Below are 12981 nucleotides of genomic sequence, written 5' to 3' on the forward strand. Positions count from 1 at the left end.
AGACCTTTTTGGAAACAACATCGTTCAATACCATGGGACCCGTGAAGAGCAAAAACCGCCTGTACTCAGTGGCTTTCCATTGGTCAAGTCCTGCCAGTGACTGAGGATGTCGGGCAAATTCGGTTGGCAATACGTCTCGAAAGGAAATCAGCCTGTGACAACTTGTTTTTCTGAGAGGAAGACAGTCTGCATGTTCTAGGGCCTTGTTTAAGGAAAATCATCATCCTCCTCATGACACCCAAGCACACCATATGCACATAATGAAAACCTGAAATACAAGAAACTCTGCTGTTTACCAATGGAGGTGTAGTTAGCTGATGGCTAGCCACGTAGGCCAAGTTATTGAATTCACCATCATTTCACGCTGGATGTGTCCCCTCAGAGTTCCCCACTAGCCTTCCGTTCCAAGAGCCTTTAATCTGACATATTTTGCATGCAAAATATCCACTATGGGATTTGATGCATTTTAGCATGGTTGGTGCATCACACAGAAAATCTTTGATTGTGACATGGCATTGACCATTTGTCAGATCCATACCCGAAACCAGGATCACCTTCAACTCAGATAGGACATCACTCAGGTAATCATCCACAGGCACTGGAGCAGCCTCTCTAGTGAATAAGGCAACAACAAATGGATGGAAATCATTAAAAATGTATAAAATAGGCCCAAGTTGGCAGGTAAATGATTTGAAAAAAAAGGAACACCATCACATTTGATTTTCAAATCTATCGAATCCTCAATGAAATCTGGATGTTCAACTAGAGTCTTCACTATACTATACTCTCTGGGTGCATCCTTTCCTAAGATGTACTCTTAAGGAGACTAATGTGGAAAACTGGGTAGTTTTAACCAGCTTTATCACAGTTGCAGCTGACAGCATTTTTCTGTGGCAACACGATACTGGCGACCTCCTTCCGTTATACACAGGTGTTCGGAGCATGCTAGATAGCCAATTAGCACAGGTGGTCCCTCTGCCTTCCATCTGTCTTCCATAAACATGGAGATTCCATGTAACATGGAGATATGGCTGTGTGGGAACAAGAACAATATAAAGATGTGTATCAATTTAACGTTGATTTAAAAAAAAAAATGGTTTCTCGCTGATATGAAAAATAAGGTCCTTATGCTTCCAAAACTGTACGGGTTAATGTTCAGACCAAGCGCTGAGGCTCTTAACCAAACTCCCCCGTGCAGAAGACGCCTTCGTCCAATGACACGTGTAATGCAAAGGAACTGAGAATCATGATCAAGGGCTGGGAGTATGCATAAGTGTGCGTGAATCTTTTGGAACTTTTAAGCCCCTTTTCTCTGACAATTACCAATAAACGACTTACTGCACCCCTGGTGAGGTTGTGTTCATTAGCCCAAGATGCCAGTTTGACACATAACCCATCCTTCGTTGCATTTTGGGTAGATCCTGCTTCAGACACTGACAACCTCTTAATCTCATCACTTGATTAACTTGAAATTGATTGAGTTCTGTGTTAATTATCGTGGGCTACCCATACTAATAAGGAAATTGGGTAAATCAGGTGCAGCGGTCAGATGACATCACGAACAAGGGTGTATTCATTATGGAAACCGTTTACCATTTAAGAACCAAACAAACCAAACGGGGAGTGACCTACCTGAATTAGCATTTTCCATTTGGAGTAAACGGTTTCTGTTGCAGAATGTTTTGCAGCAGACGCAACGTTTTGCAACAGAATCGGTCTAATGATTACACATAAGGTTGACAAAACACCTTTTCCACTAGTGTGGTAACACTTCAAGCAATATAAATCACAAAACATCATATGTTAGCCCTATAAATAGAACTCCAAATTCAAGATATTAATATAAGAAACATTTACATTTGGATATTGTCTTATCCATATATATTGTGAATAACATATTTATAAAATACAATATACAGTACAAAGGGAGAAGTTGATTTGGCATCCTATTTATAAGGCTAATGGCAATACTTCTAAACTTCTAAAGATGAATCATGAATGAAAGATAAGATACCTAGCTACACTTTGAAATCGTGGTGCCCTTTGACACCATAATTTGTCAATGTACAACATTGAATGTCAATGTACTACATTGAATGTGGCCTCCATAAACCCAACCTCACTCCGAAATTACTTTAACATACAGTAGCTTGTGTAAAACAAAATTAGAGGAGTAACTTTCAATGTCATTAAGGTAGAGCACAGCTACGTAAATGAGCATGGAAGCTAATCAGTGTCCATATGTGGTGACATGATAGCTCAGCAGAAGCTAACACAGCTTGATTCCAAAGACATCTTGGCCCGGTTGGAACTTAGGGCAGCGATGGAACTTTGACTTATTCATGATTTAACGATGCAACTTTTTATACAACGGCCGAATGTAACATGCTTTTCCCTTAACACCACGCAGAGAGAACATTCACTAAGTGCATCATTGAGGCATTTGTCGATACTGATAGGGTCTAAAAAAATCAGCGTTCTCCCAAACATTAAAACATTCTACAATACTGATGACTGATAAGCTCCTCGAGAGATAATATCACCAATTGCTTCAAATATGGATGAGACTCGCACAAACACATACATACAGTTGAAGTCGGAAGTTTAAATACACTTAGGGCGGAGTCATTAAAACTCGTTTTTCAACCACTCCACTAATTTCTTGTTGACAAACTACAGTTTTGTATATGACACAAGTACATTATTACTAGACAGATTAATTCAGTTATAATTCACAGTATCACAATTCCAGTGTGTCAGACGTTTACATACTCTAAGTTGACTCTGCCTTCTGACGCTTCTGATAGGCTAATTGACATCATTTGAGTCAATTGGAGGTGTACCTGTGGATCTAATTCAAGGCCTACTTCAAACTCAGTGCCTCTTTGCTTGACATTATGGGGAAATCAAAAGAAATCAGCAAAGACCTCAGAAAAAAAATTGTAGACCTCCACAAGTCTGGTTCATCCTTGAGAGACGCAGACTCGGTCTCAACCGATAAGTCTTTATTGATGACTCATCTCTTCAGTAGGTCCTATGATAGAGTGTAGCCTGGCCCAGGAGTGTGAAGGTGAACGGAAAGGCTCTGGAGCAACGAACCGCCCTTGCTGTCTCTGCCTGGCCGGTTCCCCTCTCTCCACTGGGATTCTCTGCCTCTAACCCTATTAGAGGGCCTGAGTCACTGGCTTACTGGTGCTTTTTCATGCCGTCCCTAGGAGGGGTGCGTCACTTGAGTGGGTTGAGTCACTGACGTGATCTCCTTAAGGACAACAAAGTAGAGGTATTGGAGTGGCCATCACAAAGCCCTGACCTCAATCCTATAGAAAATATGTGGTCAAAAATTAAATAGTGTGTGCGAGCAAGGAGGCCTACAAACCTGACTCAGTTACACCAGCTCTGTCAGGAGGAATGGGCCAAAATTTACCCAACTTATTGTGGTAAGCTTGTGAAAGCATACCCCAAACATTTGACCCAAGTTAAACAATTGAAAGGCATTGCTACCAAATACTAATTGGGTGTATGTAAACTGCCAAAAAGAGCATTTTGAAACAAAATAAACGTTTACATTCAAATGCCTCTCCTTTGAAGTAGTGACGTGCGACATGTGCCTAATTTCCTATAATGAGTCACAATTGTCTGCAACAGTGAAGTGGGCTACTTCTATGTGAATTAATGAGCAGGCGGAACACACCTCACCTCGATTCAAACTGTTGCTAGAAAATAAAACTTGTTCGAAAATCATTTTAAATCGACAAATCTAAACCTAGCCATTTCAGATAATTAGCAGGCAGCGTGCCTTGGTTACCAGGGCAGCGTGCCTTGGTTACCAGGCAGCGTGCCTTGGTTACCAGGGCAGTGTGGGTTAACTGACTTGTTGCGTAGTAATCACATTTTGTAACAGTGAGTGCATTCTGACATCACGCGCATCAAAAAAAATCATGCTGGGGCGACCGTTAAAGACATTTGGAACTCACACGTGAAAAGGCTAGTTCCGTTTATCAATCAGTTATTTCAGTTATATGAAAACCAGGGAAATCTGGAGGGGTCCCCTGCTGTTTAAACTCATACGTTTAATAAATTGTGTCAATAAAATAATAACAAAGCTCATAAGCAATAAAATGGCAAAAGTCTTACCACACTCGATACATATTAATCAAACAGTGTTTATTAAAAATAGACACTTACAAACATATACAAGAACATGATTTCAGTTTAATACGCTAAAAAACAAGATATAGATTCATCAATAATGGCTGTTCATGCCAAAAAGTATTTTGACCGTCTTGAATGGTCTTTTCTATTCAAAACTTTGGAAGCTTTCAACTTTCCAGCTGAAATAATAAATGTCATAAAAATATGATATTCAGTGCTTTCAGAAAAGGTTCTCATCCTTTGAGTTTTTCCATATTTTGTTGACTTACAGCCTGAATATAAAATTATATTGAGATGGCCTATAGACAATACCCTATAATGTCAAAGGGGAATAATAATAGTAATGTTTAACATGATGCACCTGAGCTCAATTTCGAGTCTCATAGCAAAGGGTCTGAATACTTATGTGAATAAGGTATTTCTGTGTCTATATATATATATATATATATATATATATATATATATATATATATATATATATATATATATATATAATTTTATTTCTAATTATTTTAAAACCTAAAGCTTAAACGTCTTGAGCCAATAAATATTCAACCCCTTTGTTGTGGCAAGTGTAAATAAGTTCAGGAGTAAAAATGTGCTTAGCAAGTCACATAGAAAGTTGCATGGACTCTGTGTGCAATAATAGTGTTTAACATGATTTTTGAATGACTACCTCATCTCTGTACCACACACACATACAATTATCTCTCAGGTCCCTCTGTTGAGCAGTGAATTTCAAACACAGATTCAACCACAAAGACCACGTACGTTTTTCCGATGCCTCGTAAAGAAACTGGTCCTGAACATCTCTATGACTAAAGAGCATTGTATTTGGTACAAATCATTCCCTCAATTCTAGATCTCAGCTGAATCTGGTCATGAAGGGTATGGCTGTTGAACAAGTTGAGGAGTCTAAATTACTTGGCGTTACCTTAGATTGTAAACTGTCAAAACATATTGATTAAATGGTTGTAAAGATGGGTAGAGGTCTGCTTTTTTGACACCACACTCCAAAAAGCAAGTCCTGCAGGCTCTAGTTTTGTCTTATCTTGATTATTGTCGTCATGTGGTCGAGTGCTGCAAGCAACGACCTAGTTAAGCTGCAGCTGGCCCAGAACAGAGCGGCACGTCTTGCTCTTCATTGTAATCAGAGGGGCTGATATATGTAAATACTATGCATGCCAGTCTCTCTTGGCTAAGAGTTGAGGAGAGACTGACTGCATCACTTCTTCATTTTCTAAGAAACATTCATGTGTTGAAAATTCCAAATTGTTTGCATAGTCAACTTACACACAGCTCTGACACACACACTTACCCCACCAGACATGTCACCAGGGGTCTTTTCACAGTCCCCAAAAACAGAACAAATTCAAGAAAGTGTACATAAGTGTATATATTATAAGTGTACAGTATTATATTATTGCATGGAACTCCATTCCATCTCATATTGTTCAAATAAACAGCAAACCTGGTTTAAAAAAATTGATAAACCAACACCTCGCGGCACAAAGCCTCTCCCTTATTTGACCTAGATAGTTTGTGTGCATGTGTTGATATGTAGGCTACGTGTGGCTTTTTTTTTAAATGTATTTTTAATTGATATAGTTCTGTTCTTGAGTTATTCTTGTTTATTCATGTTTTGCATTATATCATGTTTCATGTTTTTTATGGAACCCAGGAAGAGTAGGTGCTGCTTTTGCAACAGCTAGTTGGGATCCTAATAAAATACCAAATACCTATTGGTAGATTGGTCAAAATAAAAATAGCATACATTGATTATCCTTTTGAGCATGGTGAAGTTATTAATTACACTTTGGATGGTTCATCAATACACCTAGTCACTACAAAGATACAGGTGTCCTTCCTAACTCAATTGCCGGAGAGGAAGGAAACCGCTCAGGTATTTCTCCATGAGGCCAATGGGGACTTTAAAACATTTGCAGAGTTTAATGGCTGTTGTCCCCTCCTGTACTCCCTGTTCACCCTCGACTGCATGGCCAAGCACGACTCAAATACCATCATTAAGTTTGATGACGACACAATAGAGGTAGGCCTTGTTCACAGACAACGATGAGACAGCCTTTAGGGAGGTCAGAGACCTGGCAGTGTGATGCCAGGACAACAACCTTTTCCTCAAGGTGAGCAAGACAAAGGAGTTGATAGTGGTCTATAGGAAATGGAGGGCCGAACATGCCCCCATTAACATCGACAGGGCTGCACGGAGCGGGTCCAGAGTTTCAAGTTCCTTGGTGTCCACATCACCAACAAACTATCATGGTCCAAACACACCAAGACAGTCATGAAAAGGGCACGACAACACCTTTCCCCCCTCAGGAGATTTGGCATGGGTCCACAGATCCTTCAACGGTTTTACAGCTGCACCATCGAGAGCATCCTGACCGATCATCGCCTGGTATGGCAACTGCTTGGCATCTGACCTTAAGGCGCTACAGAGGGTAGTGGATACGGCCCAGTACATCACTGGGGCCAAGCTTCCTGCCATCCAGTCCTCCACAGCGCTGTCCAGAATGAACGGTGGGCAGGCGGTGGAATACTGCTTCCAGTATTGCTTCCAGCTCTAAAATAAAATGGGTGTTGAGTTCTCCCGTTCCCACTCCTGCTATTTCAGTCATTCGCCTTTCTGTACGACGTTTTCAAATATTTGATTTTGTGCTGCATTGGACATGGGAATGGGAGAACCCCTTCTCTCTCATTTGGGGCGATATCTCGTCATAAATATCTTCATTTCTATACTGTATGCGTTATCTATTTTCGATTGGACTGTGGCATCCAACCAGAGTGCCAGTAGGTGCAAGGTTTCTAATGAAGACCATGATCTTATTTCTGGAGGAATTGTAAAGGTATCTTTGTCCATAATTACCTTAACTGTCCGGTGTGATTTCTTTTTAGGAGGGAGGCAAAACCGAAATGTTAGTCAAATTCATACAATTCTGCTGTCATGATTCGTTTATACTTCAAGGATATCCACACAAGATGCATCTTCGACTCCCTCCGGAGGTGGTCAGGAAGCTCTAATAATCAGTTCACAATGTGTCCTTTGTCTACTCAAATTGTCTATTTGAGCTGCCTCAAACACTTCCCACTGTGCACAGACGTCAGTTAAAACGTCTAGTTTTGATTTCCATTTGGTTGAGTTGTCTACTGACGTGAATTCAATGGGAAATCAACAAAACATTTTACCGTGCCACTTGACGAAACGTTCAAATTTGGGTGAAAAAAATACTAAATTCTCCTTACGTTAACGACAATTTTCCACGTTGATTCGATGTCGTCACGTTTCAATTTTTTTTTTTTTACGTTGAAATGACTTGGAACCAACGTTGATTGAACTAGTTTTTCCCCCAGTGATTTGTTACTATTTTAGTGCTCAACAGCTGCATTTCACAGCATGAAATGTCTTCTGTTCGGCTGACTTATTTGTGAAGTCAAATGTTTGTACACTGGTGATTCCAATTGTAACAGTATAACTTTAGTACGTCCCCTCGCCCCGACCTCGGGCGCGAACCAGGGACCCTCTGCACACATCAACAACTGACACCCACGAAGCATCGTTACCCATCGCTCCACAAAAGCCGCAGCCCTTGCAGAGCAAGGGGCAACACTACTTCTAGGTTTCAGAGCAAGTGACGTAACTGAATGAAACGCTAGTTGCGCGTACCCGCTAACTAGCTAGCCATTTCACATCTGTTACACTATGTTATCAAAATCCACTGCTTTTCACTTCACAATGTCTGATTAATTCTAAATCTACTCAACTCCTATTCTCTTCCACTGCACCCTTCAAGCTCTACTCAACACATGTAGGCATGTATAGCCCCCCTTTAGTGTACAGTATATACACAGACCATGTGAATCAACGTAACCAGACCTCTTTGACTGATGTTTAATAGTTTTGTTTTCAAGATAGCGTTAAGAGACAGTTATGTAACATCAGGGTTGAGGCATGAAGAAGGATACATCACTGTAAGGGTTGTTGTTGCTGAAAATAAAAAAGAGACTGATATATGAGTGTGCTGTTGTGGGTTGTGAAGAGACAGGTTCTAATAACTGTAGGGTTTGTGAAAGTGAGCCTGTTACATTACATCTCTATAGGGTTTTTATACATGAAGAGATTTGCACTGTAGTGTGGTGTCTGAAGAGACAGGTAGGTTATAATAACAGTATTTTTTGGTGCACATGGAGACAATTGCTTCTATAACTGTAGGTTAGTGCACGAAAAGACAGTCATAATGAAATGTTGTGCATTCTGAAGAGACAGCAGAGGGGACAGACAGAGGACCCGACCGAGGCTCAGGCTGCCCCGACCCTGCCACTAGGATGACAGGAGGTCCTGCCAAACTTGGTGCTCCTGGAGTTGCCTGAAGGACCTTTAGAAGTCAGGGCCCTCCTTCTTCAGAGCCTTGTAGTCCATATTGACGGCCACCAACTGCGGAGGGAGTGAATACATTTAAATACGTTTTGCTTAAATTAAATTCATCAGTGTGTTTTAAGGAAAGCGAATACAAAACTGGCTGCTTACACACACACACGCGCGCGCACACATACACACACAGAAGGTTGGTGAGGGGAAGACTGCTCATGATAATGGCATGGAGTGAATGGAACGTTATAAAACATGTGTGATGTATTTGAAACAAGTCCATGTATTCTGTTCCATCCATTACTATGAGCCCAGCCGCCTGGGACACACACACACATCGTTTAGCGTGTTCGTTTAGCATGTTCGTTTATTTAGCATGTTCCAACGACCTCGTCACACTGAGCAACTCAGGACTGCTGTTCTTTGCAGACGTCATGAACATGGACGCTGTGTGAGCATGCGTCCATGCATGTGTCAAGGACAGCACTGTTCAGGGCTACACAGCCTCCCAACTAAACGTGACAGACGACACGTTTTAGCGTCGCCAATGATTATTTTCACCCTGCATATTTTCCTTGATTGGTCGGCTGTCAACCCCTTGTCTCCCTCCTCTCCTCTCCCTTCCCCTCTTTCGCCATCCTCTCTTCAATACTATTATCGTGGTGGACTAAAGTGGAATGTGGATGTGAGACCTTTGCCTGCTTTAGAGAATTAAACATGGCGTGTGTTGTGACCTTTCGTCGGTCATGACTTTCACTATGGCACTAAGGCTGACACACAACATGCACACACAAATGCACACACGCACAGAAGCACAGACACACAAAGCTACAGCCTTGGAAAAACCCACTCAAACAGACCATCCTTTGAGGTTTCTGTTCAGTTGTTTTCCATTCCATTAGTGTTTCTCTTGTTTAATATGAACATTAGATGTTTGAGGTGATGCTCCTTATTCAAGGCATGCGTGTGTGTGGATTCGGGAAACTAGCCGTACAAAATGTATTGTGTTAGTTATGGCGAATAGAGACGTTTCAATTTGTTATGAGAGTAAGAAGAGGCCTCAATGTCTGGATTGCTTTGGCCACTAAGGTAATCAGTGTAGTTGTGTAGTGCCACTGTCTAGGGCTGCGTCCCAAGTGGCCTATAAGGCTATGGTCAAAAGTAGGCACTATGTAAGGAATAGGGTGCCATTTGGGATGTACTGTAGCCTTGAGGTGTAGTACTACTGTGGGTGTGAAGAGGAGGGTGGGATATTTACCTTGTACTGATCGTCTGGAACGTATGTGTTCCAAGGCTCTGGGTTGTTCTTCCTGTTCCAAATGGAGAGGATAGGTGAAGGATAGGAGGGCGAGAGAGAGAGAGAGAGAGAGGGAAGGCGGAGGGGGGATATTGAGAGAGACAGAGAGACAGAGAGAGAGATGGGGTTAAGACAGACAGTTCATGGCAGACTTCCTCTATTCATTACAGTAACTAAGTCTGGTTCCCATTGTTCTACACAGTCATACTCAAACAAAGACACTCTAGTGAATCTAGACAATGATGGCCAGGCCAGCACATCCCCCTACTGTCTATATGAAGAGTTTCATTCCAAAACGCTATATATCCTTTTCAGGAATGTTGGTAAGCTAGCTTTTATTGTTTCAAGAAATTATGAAAAAGATTGGTGTGTTTTTTCACTATCTAATCATGGCATGGAGTTGTTCAATGACAGACATGTATTTCATTAAAATGTATCACTTGATGGTTTCATTTCAGATAAAAAAACAATCGTGTTTTTTTCCCTAAATGCTATATATCCGCCTCACTCGCGGACAAATAGGTAGTAGTACATAGTGTCTACTTTTGACCATCACAAGTATTTTGCTACACTCACAATACCATCCGCTAACCATGTGTACGTGACCAATAAAATTGGATTTGATACGGCTAGGTTTTACAAAAAGAATTGAAACGAAAAACTAAATTGCTTATAAAGAAATGTAAAAATGCTACATTTGAGACATCAATATTATTGTTGTTTGTTTCTTAAATAATTCAATACAGTAATATGAGACCTGCAAGTAAAACATGCACATTTGACATTTGAGTAATTTAGCAGATGCTCTTATCCAGAGCGACATACAGTAGAGCGTTCCTCTTAAGATTGAGAGTGAGACAAGTGAGACAACCACATATCACAGTCAAACACACAGAACACGAACATTCCATTCGTGCATTGTTTTGCTAAAAACAGTAATATTTAACACACATGAAGGTACTCGTAAGTGAAGGTACTCATAAGGTACTCATAAGTAAGAATTTCAGATTTAAAAAAATATATATAGCATTTTGTAAATAAACTCTTCATATCACGACCGTTCACTCACTATTCAGTTTTCATAGTGAATGACAGAGTGTCTAATCCTCCCTATTGCATGATCAAACACAAACACATACAGACTGATGGCCAGGCCAGCACGTCCCTCTCCTCTCTATCATGTGGCCCCAATAATGACCAAAGACCAGAGAGTTTACGAGAACAAAGGGATGACTTCAGTGTCCAAATACTGGATCAAAACAGGAACGACCACAGTGCTGATTACTAAACAGTGATTGTGTTTTAACATATTGCTCATCAACCAAGATGCAGAAACAGTCGGTCATAAAATGCACAGGTGACATGTTTCATCTTCAGAGAAATGAACAGATAAGATGCAGGAGGTCCTACCTGATGTGGGGTCCCTTGGTAAGACAGGCACACCTATTATCAGGAAGAAGAACTGAGGGAAGAGCTTAAGGAAGTAAGGAGGATATATTGGTGTTTCGAGCCACACGACGTGTGTGCACATTGTTGTGTGTACGCATGTGGGCTGCCTGTCACATATTCAGGAAGAAAAATATATGGTACACACACACACTTTCTGTGGTTGTTATTCCTCTCCTCTCCCTATCCTCCTACATATGTATGAGCCAGAGGGCCATGTGAGGCGCTGAGGCTGTCAGGCTGGGTTGAGCGGGCAAGGACACTAGCAGGGTAAAGAGAGAGATCGCTGCTCGCTCGCTCACTGCATGGTTTCCTGCCTCTCTCAAACACGCACCCAACCCCACACCCACCCACCCACCCACCCAACCACACAGAGCTCCTTTCCTCCCTGCCTGCCTCTGCCTGGCTGCCTGTCAATGTGAGTGACAGGATAAGACACCGCAGACTTCCGGGACAGCAGGGTGACGACGACAGGAATTTAAATAGAAAACGCACATTAAGGGATAGATGGGATGTTGAAACGTCAAATTAAACCACGAAGGCAGGGGTGATACAGAGAGAGAGAGAAACAGTCAAAGAGAGAGAGAGAGTGAGGCTGATTCAATCCTCTCGTTATTATATTATGATCTCGTTATTTTAATTACGCTGCCAGGCCTTGTGTCATAACATGCTACTTGTGGTACCACCCCAGCAGCTGGTGAAAACGTAACCTACAGTAGAAGCAACCCATTAAGTAGATTAAGTAGCCTATTTAGCTAGGCTATGTTGTTCTGACCAATGTTTTCCATAAATATTCCTTTCTAATTCCACATTTTAGTAGGTCTACATGAATGGACAATAGGCTTATAAATAAGTGATTTTGATTATGCTAGCCTAATAATAAACGTGTGATATAAGATGTGAACATGTTGTTCACGGCTTTCTGAGATCAATAAGTGACTCAGGGGCCTATTCAGTCAACAGTGCTGGTCTAAATCTGACTCTAAGCTGTTTGATAGACTAGATGATTAGGTCACCGCAAAAAGGTAATCCAGCCTTTGCCAGTGTTGCAGAACATGAACACGTTGCCTGGGCAGCGAAACAGACAGACAGGACAACAATAATAATAATAGTATGGTGCCATTTTGGACGCAAACAGGAAGCTGTCCACTCGCTAGTGCTAATGTATTCCTAGTATGGACTTTGAAACATCTGCGGTACCTGCAGCTGGGAAAGTTTCCCTACCTACATTATCGTGACTCCAACCAACACGAGACAAAGCGTGCGTATTCTGTGAGCTCGGTTCGATATTGCTGTTGCATGTATGACTATTTTGGTGGACTGCCAAGTCAAGTCTGTCGATTTAAGAATTTGGGTCGCCCGCAGCTTGATTTTCATGTCTGTGGCGCGACACAGAAAACAAAGCACTAGGACTGCGTCAGTGCTTTTTAATATTCGGTAACTATATGTACTGCAGTGACACAGGGAGTCTATCACCATATGACTTTCTATTGAATAATGTATTATGACGTATTTAATCATGTGTTATGAAAGGTATTAAATGTGCTACTTTGGTATATGCACAAACCTGCCTAGACTACAGCCAGCATAGTGGTGAGACATTGGGCAGATGATGGGCATCATCCATGAGAGAGTCAGCAATATTCTACTGATTATTAGCACGGTTGTAATTGAAAAAAAGTCACTGTGGGAATCCACTAAT

The 12981-nt window shown here is 41.3% G+C and overlaps 1 long non-coding RNA gene across 1 annotated transcript; it reads right to left on the reverse strand.

Moving 5' to 3' along the window:
• Window positions 1-8089: 8089 nt before the first annotated feature.
• LOC129815943 (uncharacterized) lies at window positions 8090-11589 on the reverse strand. The gene is made up of 3 exons (XR_008753497.1): window positions 11244-11589; window positions 9795-9846; window positions 8090-8602 (listed from the first exon to the last, which is right to left on the reverse strand). It is a non-coding gene; the product is annotated as an uncharacterized LOC129815943 (long non-coding RNA).
• Between the last annotated feature and the right edge of the window lie 1392 nt (window positions 11590-12981).

Source organism: Salvelinus fontinalis, chromosome 18 (assembly GCF_029448725.1).
Source record: "Salvelinus fontinalis isolate EN_2023a chromosome 18, ASM2944872v1, whole genome shotgun sequence".
Classification (NCBI taxonomy): Eukaryota; Metazoa; Chordata; class Actinopteri; order Salmoniformes; family Salmonidae; genus Salvelinus; species Salvelinus fontinalis.